Consider the following 18,338-nt stretch of genomic DNA (forward strand, 5'->3'; position numbering starts at 1 on the left):
AAAACGTTAAGAATACACAACATCTTAACAAAAGTGGTTTTAACTATTAAACACACAACACCGACTTTATAAGCGGCAAAACAAAATAGCCTACGTGCGTATATAACTCAGTACATTGCACAAAAATAGAACAATAAACGCATGAGTAACTCTACCCAGCAAAACCTGTATACGTAAATAGTAACAAAAACATTAATTAACTCAAGTTCTTAAATAGTTCTACGTTTTAAATGTATTACTCAAAAACTTACATATGAAATAAAAAACAAACTTACCCCTTTGGAGAAATGGTTACCGTTGAAAGAAAAAATTTAGCCACTCATCTTGGACTGTATGTCAACCATTTAAAAGCTATGAAAACGTGGACCCTGGTTACCTGGTCAGCTATGCAGCGATTTAAATACCCCAAAATACAATAGGTCGTAACTGACCAATACCTGCAAAACTTAACTGAGGTTCAATAAGGTAACAAAAGTATAGAGGTCCAGTAAAGGGTAAATTACATGTATATGTTTCTCATGTATATGATCTTTTGGAAATGGATAAAAATGTATATCGTTTAAATTTGGAATGAAATCAAAGAGATTAGATTCCGCATTTTCTACCATACAAGCACGTGACGATGTATCAATTCTTTTTTTTTAATAGGGGGCAGCCATGAAAAGAATTTTTGTACATTATGATTTCAATCTTGCTAAAGTTATTTGAGATCAATTTCCTATTTAATAATCATGTTGCATTTGGTAGAAAAAGTACCTGCTAACCGTCATATTTCTGGGGTACTCTTCAGAAAATTTTAAATTCCACGCAAGACCTCCCATGAATGATTCAGTGTTTTCTTGAACAAAGATCTACTCTGGCGATACATCCACTGATCCAGATATCATAAAGCCCTTATAATGATGCATTAAATTTTGAGATCAGTTACTCTATTGTTACTGATGCAGATTAATATTTTTATTCCATTGCCATGATTGTTATACATACACATGTATATATGATAATTCATTGAAGTGTTGTTTTGTTTGATTTTTGAATATATTAAGGTTTACTTACTTTGAAAACATTTTTATATCTTGTATGTCATAATTGTTTTTTATTTGTTTGTTTGTTCTTGTTTTATATATTCAAAAAAAAAAAACAAAGGTTTTGACTTAAAAAATATGTTTTGTGAAAATCAAGACATTTCTTAAATACATGTATATGATATTTCAACTTGTTGTATTGTTTTAAATGGTAAATACACCAATACCACACATGTGTTGAGGTTAAACCATGAAACGTCTTTGGTAGAATGTCAAAGATATACTACGCATAGGTATTAGCAACTTCAATTTTATCATGCTGAAAACTTTTTCCATTTTTTTAAGTAAAAAGTTCCATAACAAAGTCCTCAATCTGGTTCATTAACTCTGTCTCACGCACTCGCAGACTGGTTTATTTTTACCTTTACCTAAGAATTTTATCATTCTGCAAAATTTCACCAAATTTCTTAGCTATAACATTTGATAAGACAAAAGCTAGGGCTTTCATACTCCAGATGTGTGTTTCTTATTACAAGAACTTTCCTTGAGTTTCAACAACTTTTAACTCTTTGACCTTGACCTTTGAGCACTTCGAAAAGGCTTTCATTTTTCATTGTATTCCTTGTGACATTTCTTTAGATATCATGTCTTGATCTTTTGTCCTTGGAGTTTGACTTGCAATTGAGAAACATCAGCCTTTGCTATAAGCTGCCATCAGTGTTTCACAACAAGTTTTTTTTTCTCCATTATCAGTTTTAAACTTGTTCTGGTGTAATGATATCAATTAATTTTGTATGTTGATAGCTTTCACAAACACCTTTTATGCATTTCCAAACACTGGATGCAGAAAGATATTTATAAAATAACATTCACTTGTGTGTCTGGATCCCTCAATATTTTCTCTAAGAAAAACAAAATTTCAACAAATATTTTATCAGTATTTCATTTATTGATATCAACTCAACTTCACTCTTTACTTATTAGAAACCCCTTCTCATCAGAATATATTTGATCAAAAACACAACAAAAACAAACATATATTCTCGATAATGAATAGTGTAACTCAAGTGTGATCACCTTAGCTTATGCATCTGAGAGAAGGAATTATAATGTCATGTTTTTTAATATTTACTATAATAAAGAATAAAATGTACTTCAGAGACATGACAGTAATTAAATTATATGCATTTTTGTATGAAATCCATCCACATGAAAAAACAATGTCCAAGAAAACATTTGACTTTCTATCTTTTAATAACATGATGTTAAGCTGTATAAACCCTATTTTACAAATCCTGTTACTTCTGAAATCCAAATGCTTAGGAGAGTGCTTCCTTAATAAACTAAAAAGCAAAGCACTTCAAATGTTCCCTGCTGTCTATATACCATTGACTTTGACCTTCATTTATGAGATGGATATGTTTCTAAATATGGGTACAGGTGTAGTTAAAAAAGGTCACATTAAGGAAACATCAAAATTATTGATTCACAATGGTAATTTGGACATTTTTAACAGAATAACATAAAACAAAGAATAAAATAAAGTACCAGAAACTCTTAACAAACAACAAACTAAAAATAAATAACTGTCTCTGATGGATAAAAAATCAAAAACTTTGTTTCAAGACCTCTTACCTAAATAAAGGATTTCATTCTCTACAATGTCAAGTCATTTATACCAAGTATACAGAACAGACTTGGTATTTCATACTTTTCCTATATTTCTAAGTATAATAATTCCAGAGACATTTACCACTAATGAAGAACTGCCTTTATCTGTGTCAGATAAGTAAACCAAAAGTAAAACTAGTAAATGCCCCTCCTAAGAAATCCTCTTTATAAGAAATGTTGATATTGAGGTTTACTCTTATTTGATTCAGTGGTCTTTGAAACTTTGGTTAATTGAGCAATAACAACACATGTATTGTTTATGTTACAACATAAAATCCATCTAAGGGGCATAATTTAAATGCTATATAACCAGATCTATATTTCACTAATAATAAATGTAAATGCATGAAAACAGATTGACTGCAATAAAACAATCAAACACTGGTATCAGAAATATAATTCTATCAAAAATAACTCAAACACTACAAGATATGTCTAACATAATGAGATCAAAACAAGTAGCACTAAAACATCTGTTGAGGTGAATGTTTTGGCACAATAGTGATCGACACAATCATTTGAAGGTTTGTTCTTTTGTTGAAATAAATGTCAAAGTTGATTGTAAAGAACATAAAGAAACTGTGGTTGAACTCCATGTTTAACTCCATGACCGTGTGTCACCCAGGTGACCTTGACCTGATCAGGTATGTGACCTTGACCTGGTCAGAGATAGGTTTCCTCAGTCTGAGTGGCTGCCCCTCGGGTGAAATGTTCCACGTCCTCGATGGTTTCGGGGAGGGGTTTCTTGTGAGTCTCTGGGAGAAAGCAAGCTAAGATTCCCCCTACGACCATGATCACTCCGAACACGACTAGAGGAATGTAAGACTGGGAGCTGCTGGTCTGAAAACAAAAGGCAGAGGAAGTTAATTATAGAGTAATTCACTGTCTAAAATAAAGAAATGGAAACATTCTCAGATTTAAAGCAACTTCTAGTTTGAAAATTCCTTCATACCCTATATATATTTTTGGAATACTGAGATTTGTTTTTCTACTGTTAATGCTTTGTTTTGAAAAAAATTATGCATAATGTTGGACATATTGAGGCCACAGTAAAGGAATAAAATTTGGGTAGGACTTAAATAAGTGTTGTATTATTGAACAAATCCTGAAATCCAAATACTTACTGCATAGACTATCAGAGGTGCAGCTATTCCACCTAAATTCTCAAAGAAAGACGACAGCCCCACGGCTTGGTTTCTACAAATACATGTAAGTAAAAATGGCTTAGTACAAATGCTTTTTAATTTAAATTAAGATTTTTTTTTTAAGTAAAATTTTGACAAAGTCTAGTTTTACATTTCCCATTTTATCAGACTTCAAAATATATATATAATGAGCCTACTTTAAATTGACAATTAACTTTTGCAATGAATTATCAACCACAACTGGATTTCAAAAATGCCAATAAGCCCCAAATCTTTCCAATTTCAAGTGTAACCAAATATATGTAAATGAATTAGTAAAAAGGAATTCAGTGCTGAAAATTCTATTTTTAGTAACCTGGCAACATCAAATCGAAATTACTTTAAAAAATGCACTGTTTATACAACTGTCTGTCCAAGTCAAATATGAATATAAACAAAAACTGTGAGGAGTAGCGTTTTTAAAAATATGACAGAAAATTTGAATTTTTATGTTAAAATTGATCAAAATTTTTTTAAAAAATGCACTATTTTATGAAGTTAGTAAAGAACATGAATTGAAATCCCTGCTGAATTTTTAATGGAATTTTACAAAAAAATTTTTGACATGGCAAACCGGAAAAATCAACACTATTTTATGTATCTTAGTGTATCTGACCTTACCTTGGTTGAAATGTCAAAACTGTAGAAAAGGTTTAGATGTTTTAAAGTGAATTTCACCAGAAAATTCTATTTTTAGTAACCATGGCAACAGTTCATTGAAATCAAAAACTGAGGCATATTCTACAGACCATGTATAGTCCAACTTGTATGCCAAGTTTAGGAAATCAGTAAAAAGAGTAGCGTTTTTTCCAAATTTCAAAGAAAATTCTATTTTTAGTAACCATGGCAACACCGTTCATAAATCAAAAACGGATGAATTCTTATGTAATAGTCTACTTGTGTGTCAAGTAATACCATCAGTAAACTTTGTATATTTTTGAAAAACAGTAAGAAAATTTTATTTTTAAAATATTTAACATTGTTTATCTTCAAAAATTTACAAGGATTTTTTTTTATGTACCAAGTTTATGGAACAAACTTGAAATAAACACAAAAATGGACAGTTTCTGCAAAAAATTTCCCAAATTATCAGACACCTAGGATATATATATACGGTAGAAAATTAAGCGTGGGGTATCAATAAACAATCACTTTGACATCAAGAACAATTACTTTTGTCCAATGACTGTATCATACCTGACAACTGTGGGGAAGATTTCTGAGGAGTAAAGGTAGGACAGAGAATAAGCCCCAGTAATCCCAAACTTTCCTATCATGGCGGCTGTTATCTGTAACCAGGTTAGGTCAACACCAGAATCTGAAAACAATCTGCTGAATTAGGTACATACAATGAGAAACAGTGCTGGTCTATCTTTTTCTTTGTCTGGATGTTAATGAGTTTACATACGTGATTTTACCTGTTTGACTGGGGATGAATATAGTTATAATGTTCATGATCCCTGACAACAGTAGGAAAAATATCACAGGTCTTCTACGTCCAACCCTGTAAAATAGAGAAAACAAATTAATCGGTACAAACAGAAACCGTGACCTGTTACTGAAAGCAAAAACAAGAGACCTCTTCTGACAGACCCCCTCACCCCGACTTTTTTTAAATTCAAAGTCACTTTATCCATTATATTAAATGATTTATTTATTTCATAAAATTAAAAAACAAAAAAACAAGGGAGATAATTCCAGTACCAGTTGATGATAAACATGCAGATGATTAGAGCTGGGATCTCAACAATCCCGCTGATCCCTAGGTTCAGGAACTGGTTACCATGGAGCTGGGGCGTGGCAAAGAGAATCCCAAAATAACACACACTGTCAGCTGTCCTATAAAACAGGAACAAATATGAACTATCACATGTCAATATATCCTAATTAATAAAAGTTCATTATTAAACGTACCTTTCAATATGTTGAATTATCTAAAAGCTCACAACAATTATTTTAGTACATGTATTCCAAATCATTTGTGTAAATGAACAATGTTTTCCTATGAGTTAATTTTAATTTTATACATACATGTATTTATTTAAAAAAATCTTACCATAAATAAAACATGATTAATGTGTATGTCCTCAACTTGGTAGTCTTGAAGAGGTCAAGGACGGTATATTTCTTTGTGTCCTTTGACCTCAGGAGACCCACTTGACTTTGACCCACACCAGCTGGGTCCACTGGTTCTTGTTCCTGGATAGCTAATAGTTCAGCTGGAATCTCTTTCCTGTTTACTTTGGCTGCAAACTTGGCCACAGATTTAGCCTGATTGTACTTCTTGTTAGCTATAAGCCATCTAATCGATTCTGGTAAAAACCTAGATCACAAAGAAAATTCACCACTGATAACAACAGTATTTTGGTTATTTATATCTGAATTAGAGGTAAAATTATAATTAGTACAGTATAAAGTATTGGTATAAATGTCTAGACTTATACAGTGTTTATATAAAAATACTTAATTCATATTTATATAATTTAATTCTGGTTGTAACACTGTATTTGATTGGATAAAAAATTTACTTCATACCGTATAAAATGGGTTGCCTATGTCAAAATGACTTACGTCAAAAAAATGTATTAAAATCTGTAAATGAACAATACATTCAAATTTATTGAAGTTATTTAAATAAAACATGATTAATTCTTGCATCAAATGAATGAAAAAATTAAATTATATTTCAATGAATTTGACCTAGGAGACCCACCACTTATATGGGTATAAAACTTATTTGTTCTTGGAAACAGTTTACTGGCTTTTTTTACTTTAGCTGCAAACTTTCACGGTTTATAAAGCGTAAAAAACTGCCTCAATAACCCAGATTAATACCATATAAAAGTCTATTAAATTCATATGTAAATGTAACAAAAAATAAATGACATTAATTAATAAAGAGCTCTTCTATATTGGGTGATTTTACATAAATTAATGCAGATATTAAAACAGCAGAAGATAAGTAGGGATTTTTTAAGAATCATAAAAATATGGGTTAAGCATTTTCATACCAGGCATAAATAAGAGTGAGAAAATTTGGTACTGAGATCACAAGCTGTAGGGTTCTCCAGTCTCGTATAAAGTACCCCAGGACTGCCAGCATCACCAGCCCCACCCCCCCAGGAACAGTTAATGCCCACCGAGGGAAAGGAACGATTGGAAGCCGGAAACATCTCTGTTACCATGACATAGGTCGTCAAGGCAATAGGCTGAAACAAAATACATGTAATCTCAATTTACAAACATGCAAAAATATTAATTTTGGTAATTTTTAATATATTTTAACATCTTGAATTTCATGGAATAATTTAACTAATTTTTAACATCTTGAATTTCACTAAATAATTTAACAAATTTAGTTTTGTTAATGTCAGTAATTAAAACAAGAGGCCCACAGGCCTTATAGGTCACCTGAGTATCATATAACAACTTTCCAACTATTGAATTGGTTCATGTTTTAAATCAAAGGCCAAGAAATTTAAAATTTTAAAAGAGGCACTATTGCTTATAATAACTATACACTTAGCTTGCTTACTTTGGTTACTTAATACCCAGAGGTAAATCAGAGTAACAAAGAGAAAATAAATTTCCACCTTATAACCAGTTGTGCACTCCACCCCACAGGAACCACTGAACCTGGGGGCACATATTTCTATATTTTGGAAATTTTATAATGAATTTTATTTCATCACAAATGGTTGATTAATACCAAAAAGTACATTTCAAAGCATTTATATATTTTCAGACTATGTAACCCCCACCCCAAGTACCCTGACCCAGGGGCCCTGAAATTAACCATTTTGGATGAGGCACCTTTCATCATCATTTAATAATAAACTTGCTTCAGATGCTGGATTTTAATTACATTTTTGTGATGAAAAACTAGTCTGAAGTTTTTATATAGGTCTATTACAAAGTATCAGATCAAATTGCTTAAATTTTGAATTTTTGGATGTACCCTTTTTGTTGGTTAATTGTTGGACTTTGCTTTACTTAAAGACAACATTCGTTGAGGTGAGCTCTGTAATCTATGATTACTTATGTTTATGTATATTCATATCTATACAATGGAGTCCACATCTTTCCAAATAAAGTTTGAGAACATTTTTAAAAATCTGTTTTTACTTGTTTAGTGCTTAGGGACAAACACTACAAAGTTTTTTTTTTTATATTTAAATGTTCTTATTTTTTGTTAAATTTATGTTCGAGATATAGAATGACCTATTTGAATTTTATGCTGCCTGGTAATACTTTACAACCCCTCTAAATCAATTTTTTAAATACCAACTAAAACTATATTTATGTTCATTTTTCTTCAAAAAATTCTAGCATTTTCATCCTTTTATATCTAGTCAAAACTCCTGGTAATGTAAGCTAATTTTTTGTTTAAGAACATTTTATGGGACTTCAATCTAAAATCAAGAGTAGATTGTATGTTGCATTATATGTCCTTAATTATTTTCAATTACAGTAGAAAATTATGATGACTGTCAAATTCACATGAAGTGCATTATTTATATTCAAAAAAAAAAGCTGCAATGCAAAGAATGTTTGCTTGAATGTTTAAATGCCCCTCATGGACCAGGAAGTAAAATCACCTGACAGGTAGATAACACAGGTATATCACATGATCAGTCCATAGAGAAAGACTAGATAATGCAGGTGTGTCACATGATCAGAGTATACAGAGATAAAGAGACAGGACGGTCACCATTATTAAAATCAGGTAATAAACAGAGCAGTAACTTCAACTTTTTGCAAATTTTGAAAATTCAGTAATGTGTGCTTTAGCTATGTAAACAATATAATCTTGAACATGATGTCTTGACTATCGCTATACATGCATGTGATTATCTGAAGAAAAAAAATTCTGCATGCTTAATGGTCTCAGATATACAATTTTATTTTCTGTTCTATCAAACAATTGAAAACAATTGTTGCCCTCAAATCTGTATGTTACTCATTAATGCTGAATTTCTTTATGCTAAAAGTCTAATGATGGACCCCCGTACCAGTGCCCAGGACGTGATGCGATGTGACCTGTGTGAGACCGCTGTGGTACAGATGCACTGTGATACGTGTCTTGTCAACCTGTGTAAGGCCTGTGTGGGAGAACACTTTTCTGTTGATTTCTCAAAACCTCATAAAATTGTGGACTTCAAGGACAGGAAATCCACCCCCCTCTACCCTATATGTACATCTCATAACAAAGAACAATGTATCATGTACTGTAAACAATGTGACATTCCTGTCTGCAGCGACTGCATTGAATCTAATCAACATTTAGGTCATGAATTATCTAAAATTCTGCGAGTTCTGAATGAAAAGAAGGATATTATTATAAAAGAGAGGAATGAATTAAATGGTACAATATATCCCACCTACCAGGACATTGCCTCTGATGTACAAAACAGAATGAGTCAGTTAGAAAAGGAATATGGAGATCTCTCAACAGCCATAACAAAACATGGAGAGGACTGGCACAGAGAAATTGACAAACTTGTCAAGAAACTTAAAGCTGAAGTTGATGAGATGAAAAACACACAGTTACAAACTCTACAGAAACATCTGGATGAAATAAACAAGACAATGTCTGACATCAAGGATGAAATTGATTCAGGTGAAATAGCAATAGACACGAATGACTTGTCAGAACTATTTAGTGTCACACCCAATGTACAAATATACAGAAATCTTCCACACAAAATTACACTGTCTTTACCCGAATTCATACCAGGAAAAATCCATGAAGAACTTAGTAAACTGTTTGGCACTTTATCATCGAGTTCTTTTACTTCAGATAAAAATGGCTACAGCATGAAGACAACACAGAAATCACCAGAAGCTGGATCCTCTCCTCCAGTCAAACAGCTGCTTGATGAACCAGAGACTGTCACCACCATAGACACTGGGTATGGCAGACTTTACAATGTGGCCTGTCTGAGTGATGAAGAAATCTGGACAAGTGGAATTGACAGCACCATGAAACTCTACAGCATCAATCAGGGATCGCTACTCAAGTCAATCACAACCAAGTCAGGAAAAAGTCCAAAGGACATAGCAGTGACAAAAAGTGGAGATCTAGTTTATACTGATTACAGAGATAGTACTGTGAACATTGTCAAGAATGAGAAGATAGAGGAGGTGATCAGACTACAGAACTGGAGACCTCAAGGTGTCTGTAGTACCTCCTCTGGTGACCTCCTGGTTATCATGGAAAGTGATGATAACAAACAAACAAAAGTTGTCCGTTACTCTGGCTCCACAGAGAAACAAACCATTCAGTTTGATGATAAAGGTAAACCTCTCTATTCATCTGGTGGATATATAACTGAGAACAGGAACCTGGATATCTGTGTGACTGACATTAGAGCTAAAGCAGTAGTGGTGGTCAATCAGGCCGGGAAACTGAGATTCAGGTACACTGGACATACTCCTGCTCCAAAGAACAAACCATTCATTCCAAAAGGAATCACCACAGACAGTCAGAGTCACATCCTTACAGCTGATCATAACAATGACTGTGTCCACATCATAGACCAGGATGGACAGTTCCTCCGTTACATAGACTGTGGACTGAGTGAACCCTGGGGACTGTGTATAGATACAAATGACAATCTGTTTGTTGCTCAGTATGGAAACAGACAAGTGAAGAAAATCAAATATCTCCAGTGAAACACATCATTGTGTTGTTTTCAATATAATAATAATAAATAAAAGAGGTATGCAATAGTACTGATATATAAGTATTCTGTTCTGTGAAAACTCAATTCTTTTATATGAACTATAAATATTAAACATATGTATAAATGTGTGTAAACAAAGTAAAACCTTGAATAATTTTGAAGTGAATGCCAGAGGATTATTTAGAATTATTTTCAATTGTTTGGTATGTTTTAAACAAGAGGTCCAAGACCTTATAGGTCATCTGAGTATCATGTAACAACTTGAATTGAATAGGTTTGTGTTTAAAATAAGAGGCCCACAGGTCACTTAAGTATCATGTAAGAACTTTCCAACAATTTAATTTCGTTATTGTTTTTAACCACATTCCATGAAATTCAAAAATTTTGAAAGAGGCACCATTGCATCATGTGTATACATGTTGCATGTTTTAAGTTTGATTTCTAATTACCCACAGGCAGAGTAGGGGAACAAAAACAAGAGGCCCATGGGCCTTGTAGGTCACTTGAGTATCTCGTAACATCTTTTCAACAATTGAATTTGATTCATGTTTTAAACCAAAGGCCATGAAATGCAAAATTTTGAAAGAGGAACCATTGCTTATAATAATGAAAGAAAAAGTGAGCAAGCTCACATACCCCATGCTCCCCCATAACTTGACGGTGAAACACATAATGAAAGGCACAGTGCACTTTAAATACATAGTATAGATCAAAAAGGGCAATATTTGCAAAAAATCTTCACATCAAAATGTCTTGCATATGAGAACATTTAAATGTGGAATGAAGTTTCTAAATAAATTATGGAATCAAAATTTCTTGACAATATACAAATCCACACATTAATTTGAATTGGGGGATGTTGAGAAATTTTCTTGAATATGAGGCAAAACTCTTTGGGATAAAATAATGGAATATGTCCTAAATATCAGCATAGGTTGACAAAACTATGTAAACAGTTTAAGAGGAGTGGTGCTAACAAACTGTTCATCTCTATATTCAAAAAATGTGGCAGAAAAGTCTAAGTTGGAAAGTGTGGAAATTCCTGGAAAAATTTAGGAATCGAAATTTCCTGGTAATATGCACATCTACACATCGTCTCCTAAATACCTGCAAAGTTTGACGAAATTCTGTGCAGCGGTTTATGAGGAGTTGTGCTGACAAACTGTTCATCTCCACATTCAAGGTATGGCCAAATGCCTAAGTTAAAATGTGCGGAAATTCCCGGAAAAAATTAAGGAATCGGAATTTCCTGGTAATATGCACATTTAAACATTGTGTCCTAAATACCTGCAAAGTTTGACGAAATTCTGTTGTGCTGACAATCTGTTCATCTCCACATTCAAGGTATGGCCAAATGCCTAAGTTAAAAAGTGCGGAAATTCCCAGAAAAAATTAAGGAATCGGAATTTCCTGGTAATATGCACATCTAAACATTATGTCCTAAATACCTGCAAAGTTTGACGAAATTCTGTGCAGCGGTTTATGAGGAGTTGTGCTGACAAACTGTTCATCTTACATCAAGGTATCAAATAAGTTAAAATGTGTGGAAATTGTGAAAAAATAAAAGGAATCAGAATTTTGGTAATATGACATTGTTTCCTAAATACCTGCAAAGTTCATGTGAAATTCTTGCAGGCGGTTTATGAGGAGTTGCGCTGACAAAAAAAAGGAATCCATGACGGAAATGAGACCTTTATTTCGCGATACCGAGACCACTGTTGCATGATTCAATTTTGAAACTTATTCATCACCTCTTGCACGCGAATAAAAGTTGGTTTACAGTACCTCCATGAGATTCAAAATTTTGAACCGTGGGTATAATTATACCTTAGAATGCTTACTTTGTTTACTTAATTCCAAGAGGTAGATCTGAGTAACAAAGAGAAACTGCATTTCCACTTTATAACCAGTTGTGTACCCCACACCACAGGAACCACTGACCCTGGGGCTACATACATGTATTTCAAAATTTTGGAAAATTTATCATGAATTTTATTTCATCATAAAGTGTTGATAAATACCAGATTCATTTTCAGACTATGTACTCCCCCTCCCCTCCAAATACCTCTGACCCAGGAGCCTGGAAATTAAGGTATTCAATCCCTAATGAGAACAAATTCAGTGAAATTCCATCATAAATATGTAGCATTGGATATCATTTGACATAATATTACCTTGTGTCTTAATTTATGACCTGGAGTTCTTGTAAGAGCTATCTCCCCTTTTTTAATTAGTAAAAAAATTCAATTAAAAAAATTGTTTTCAATTGTCATTTTACTTTTAATGTTTAAATGCACCTTTCCACCGCAGGATTTATTGATATTCAACTTAATCGAATTTTTATTTTGAAAAAACGCTTTTCCCCATAGACTTCCATGCAATCTTTTTAATTAACTACTGCTTAATTAATGACATTTTTAAAACTTTCTCGCGGGCAATCATTTTCCACTTTAAAATGCTTTAATATAATATCAGTGTATTATGGACTTGATGGACATTCAAGGGTAGGTAATTAGTTCCCATTAGGGATGGAAATCCTTAACCATTTTGGAAAAGGCACCATCCATCATAAATATGTAGTACTTAAATCAATGGCATAATAACCTTGAGCAAAGGAAAAGATTTTCAAAGAATTCATGTATTTTCATTATATAAACAAAAGAGCCCCGCCCTAACACAAGAAGCCCTGACCCAGGGGCCACAGAATTCACAAATCTCGAAGAGGCATCCTTCCTCCTTATAACTACGTACATAGTTCATTGGTTTAATACCCAGGCTCAGAAAAGAAGATTTTCAAAGAAATAATTCTTTTTCACTATATCATCTGTATAGCCCTGCCCTAACACCAGAACCCCTGACCCTGAGGCCATGAAATTCATAATTTTGGAAGAGGCAGCCTTATTCAACATAACTATGCACTTGGTTAGTTTATTCAATGCCCAGAAGCAGAGAAGAAGAATTTCAAAGAATTTATGCATTTTCACTGTATAATCTATATAGCCCCACCCTAGCACCCCTGACCATGCATGGGGCAATGAGATTAATAATTTTGGAAGAGGCAGTCTTATTCAATATAACTATGCACTTGGTAAGTTTATTTAATGCCCGGGAGCTGAGAAGAAGAATTTCAAAGAAATAATGCATTTTCACTATATAATCAATATAGCTCCACCCTAGCACTAGAACCCCTGACCCAGGGGCCATGATTTTTACAATTTTGGTAGATGCAGCCTTATTCAACATATCAATGTACTTGGTTAGTTTATTTAATGCCCAGGAGCAGAGAAGAAGACTTTCAACGAATTTATGCACTTTCACTATAAAATCTATTTAGCCCCATCTTAGCACTAGAACCCCTGAGCCTGGGGCCATGAATTTCACAATTTTGGTAGAGGACTCAATGCTGACTACAATCATACCAACAGTTTGACTGCTTGGTGTCCAGGAGTAAAGAAGAAAATTTTAGTGGTTTTAGCCCTACCCTCCAGGCCCCTGGGGTGCAGGGACCATGAAGTTCATAATTTTTGTTCCCCTTCACCTATAGATGCTCTATGCCAAATTCGATTGAAATTGGTTCAGAGGTTTCAGAGAAGAAGCTGAAAATGTTCAAATGTTAAAGCATGACACATGTCGCTTGACTGAGGACAACGGACAAGAACGGATAGCAATAGGTCAACTGAGTTTACGCAGGTGACGTAAAAATATAAAGAGGAATAGTGTATAAAACGTACCATGTTTAGTAAAGCTATAAAAAATCTTAACACGGTGAACATGGCGTAACTGCTGGCGAAGGCTGTTCCTATGCCGATGGCCCCTTGTATCCAGAGCATGCCCAGAATGATCCACTTCCTGCCAAACTTGTCCGACAGCGGCGTGAGACAGAGGGCCCCCAGTGTGTTACCCACCATATAGATCGTGGAGGACAAATCCACCAGGAATTTATTATCACACACCAGGTCCCACTGGAAGAGAAAATGTACAATTTTATTTTTTAATTGACAGTATTGAAATGAATCATCGAAGCTCCAGCAACAGAATTTTTTGTATGCTGTCACAATTTAATTTCTATGCTAATGATTAACATTGTTATTACTTGATGACTAAAGTCATAACAGAATTCTGCTCTTATCATCATTAAAAATAATGCTCTGTGGATTTTTTGTTTATAATTTTCCTGAAATTTTTATACCGGTATGTACCTCTGTTAATATGGTGGAATCAAATTCAATTCCATAGGTCCACCCTTGATCACATGTCTTGGTTTGATTTTGGGTTGGAGATTTCATCACACATTTTTCAAATTCTCCATTTGAGTCGAGAGGAATAATGGCTGTCACAGATTCATTTACAGGCACCTGTTGGATGAGATTATACCGTATAAGTAGAATTTTTAGCCATGATTTAATTTTGGCATTATAAGCGAGGGTGCTGAGATCGCTAAAATTGAATATCGCTAAAATTAAATGTTTTCTTTGTGATAGCCTCTTTAATATGCATTTTAAAATTGCTAAAATAACATCTCACGAAAAATAGATTATAAGTTTTCAAGGACAAATCGTTAAAATGTGTCTCGCTAAATTTTTCCACTTATACGGTAGTTAAATCTTAAAATTCCAAACAAGTAAGCCTAACAACAAAACCCTTACACATATCACAGATCTTTCCACAAAATGTGAGAAGCAGTTCTCCCTAGACTTTGAGGAATTTATGCATTAATTTAATTAAACAAGAAGGAGAAAGTCAGTTTTAATCAGAGAACTAAAATACCTAAAATATTGAAAATCACTGAATGCTCTATCCCCTCCCCTTGGAAATTTATTACCAATGTTTGTATTTTTGAAAATAGGCTGAAATTTGAAGTCATTAGTCCACAGGGTCATAAAACAAAATCTATTTACAAATGTTTTGTTTGTCATAGGTAATTTAAATAGGAATAAGCAAGCCCTTTATCTTCTAATTCAAAAAATTATGAACAGGTAAAGATAATGATAAAATTTTTGAAAAGTAGGTCAAACTTCAAGGTCAAAGGGCCAAAGTCAAAGTACCCTATATTGGATAGATTCTTTCCAAGGTACATGGAATATAAAAGTGAAATATGAAATCCCTTTCCTTTCTCATTCAAAAGTTATGACCAAGGTCTTTTTCCTGTGACAAGACCTTCCATTGGGCACAATATTTTGACCCATAGATCATGGACTGGAGCTCTGGATACAAGGGGCCTGCTATTTTTAGAGAAACTAACCTTGACCACTAGTACGTTTTGACAGTTGATGCTAAGAATTTCATATTTCACTGTATTCCTTCATAGGAGATATTTTTTTTAGATATCAACATCTTGATCTCTTGACCTTGGAGTTTGGCCTGCAATTTAGAAACTTCAGCATTTGCTATAAACTGCCATACAGGGACATCAGTGTTACACAACCAGCGTTTCCTCTCAATTATCAGTTTTAACCTTGTTTGTATCTAAGAATATTGAATATGTATGTTGATTGCTTTGATAAACATGCTTTATGCATTTCCAAACACTAGATGCCCTAAGACATATAAATTACATTCATGTGTGTGTCTGGATCCCTCAAAATTTTCTTTAAGTAAAACAAAATTTCAACAAATATTCTATTTGTCTTTTTCATTTATTGATATCAACTCAACTCAACTTCACTCTACTTTCTAGAAACCCCTTCTCATCAGAATATATTTGATCAAAAACACAACAAAAACAAACTTGTAATGAATAGTGTAACTCAAGACTTATGCTTCTGAGAAAGTTATAGTGTCATTGTTTTTTTTTTTTTTAATATTTACTATAACAAAGAATAAAATACTTGAGAGACATGACAGTAATTAAATTATATGCATTTTTGAATGAAATCCATCCATATATACATGAAAAAACAATTTCCAAAAAAAACTTCTTAAAAGTATTTGACTTTCTATCTTTTAATAACATGATTTTAGGCTGTATAAACACTATTTTACAAATCCTGTTACTTCTGAAATCCAAATGCTTAGGAGAGTGCTTCCTTAATAAACTAAAAAACAAATCAATTCAAATGTTCCCTGTTGTCAATATACCTTTGGCCTTGACCTTCATTCATGGGATGGATATGTTTTTAAATATGGGTACAGATGTAGCAAGTAAACCAGAAGTCTCTGTCGAGACTGTAGCTCTACTGGTTTGTACTTATCAAAAACCATTGCACTATTTTATGTATCTTGGTGTAGTCTACTTGTGTGCCAACTTATTTTGAAATCAAACTAAAACTGTAGAAGGAGTAGCGTTTTAAAGGAATTTCACAGAAAATTCTATTTTTAGTAACCATGGTTACAATCGAAACCAAAACCCGATAAATTAAAAACCGATGCACTATTCTATGTATCTTAGTGTAGTCTACTTGTGTGCCAAGTAATATTGAAATCAGACCAAAACTGTAGAAGGAGTAGTGTTTTAAAGGAATTTCACAGAGAATTCTATTTTTAGTAACCATGGCAACATCGTTCACCAAAATCAAAAACCGATGCACTATTCTATGTATCTTAGTGTAGTCTACTTGTGTGCCAAGTTATATTGAAATCAGACCAAAATTGAGGAAGGAGTAGCGTTTTAAAGGAATTTCACAGAAAATTCTATTTTTAGTAACCATGGCAACACCGTTCATCGAAATGAAAAACCGATGCACTATTCTATGTATCTTAGTGTAGTCTACTTGTGTGCCAAGTAATATTGAAATCAGACTAAAATTGTAGGAGGAGTAGCGTTTTTAAAAATTGTTTACAGACAGACGGACAGACAGACAGACAGACAGACGGACGGACGCCGGACGCATTACTATCGCATAAGCTCTTCTGGTCTCTGACCAGTAGAGCTAAAAATCACATTAAAGTAGGGATGTCAACGAATAGTCGACTATTCGACTGTCAGTCGAAAGGACCGACTATCGAATAATGCGACCGACTATCGACTAAATAAAATACGATAAAAAAAGAGCGATAACTCTTGATTACAAAACGCTAAATCTGTAGAGCCTCCAACAAAGAGGATTCGACGGCCAAGTGGTATTGAATTCCTAACCCGTTTTTCGCCTGAGAAAGATAGTAATGAACGGGAAAACGAAATTGATGTTTATCTCGGTGAGAAGTTAGAATCAGTCGAGGACCCACTATCGTGGTGGCGGGGGAATGAAAACAAATTCCCATCGATCGCTAAACTGGCCAGAAAATTCCTTGGCTCCCCTGCCACATCAGTGCCCTCTTCTTCGGCGGGATTACTCGTCACAAAATTGAGAAATCGTCTGTCTTGAGAGGTTGTTGACAAAATTATTTTCATGAACAAAAACTGTTGACTGTTGACTTGTTATTATCAATGCATAAATGCATAAATGCTCTTCTATAATTTGATAATTGTCAATAACATTTGTTTTTCTGATTAATTATGAATCACTGTGCTGGGTTTTGTTTGTAGAATTATAATGAAAACACAGTTAATTAGACTTTACATTCCATGTATCCAAAATATTGTTATTTTAGTAATATTCAAAGGTTCACAGACACGTTTTGATAATTTGATAGTTACTTTTATAAAAACATTGTAGTGTTGTAAGCTAGGGCATTTAACTGTTTAAAAGTTAATACGGAAATCTGTATTAACAATGTCACACGGGCACCTGAAGTTTAGATGCTGTATTTATCTTGTTAAGTTAAAAAATATTTGCTGGTAGTTTTTAATGCATATTAAAACTAAATAAATATAATTTCATGTAAACATAATA

The 18,338-nt window shown here is 33.4% G+C and overlaps 1 pseudogene; it reads right to left on the bottom strand.

The window, feature by feature from the left end:
* Nucleotides 1-3,025: 3,025 nt before the first annotated feature.
* Nucleotides 3,026-14,921, bottom strand: LOC134259042 (organic cation transporter protein-like; annotated as a pseudogene).
* Between the last annotated feature and the right edge of the window lie 3,417 nt (nucleotides 14,922-18,338).

Source organism: Saccostrea cucullata, unplaced genomic scaffold (assembly GCF_032062105.1).
Source record: "Saccostrea cucullata isolate Sc308-1 unplaced genomic scaffold, CSIRO_AGI_Scuc_v1 ctg12258, whole genome shotgun sequence".
Taxonomy (NCBI): domain Eukaryota; kingdom Metazoa; phylum Mollusca; class Bivalvia; order Ostreida; family Ostreidae; genus Saccostrea; species Saccostrea cuccullata.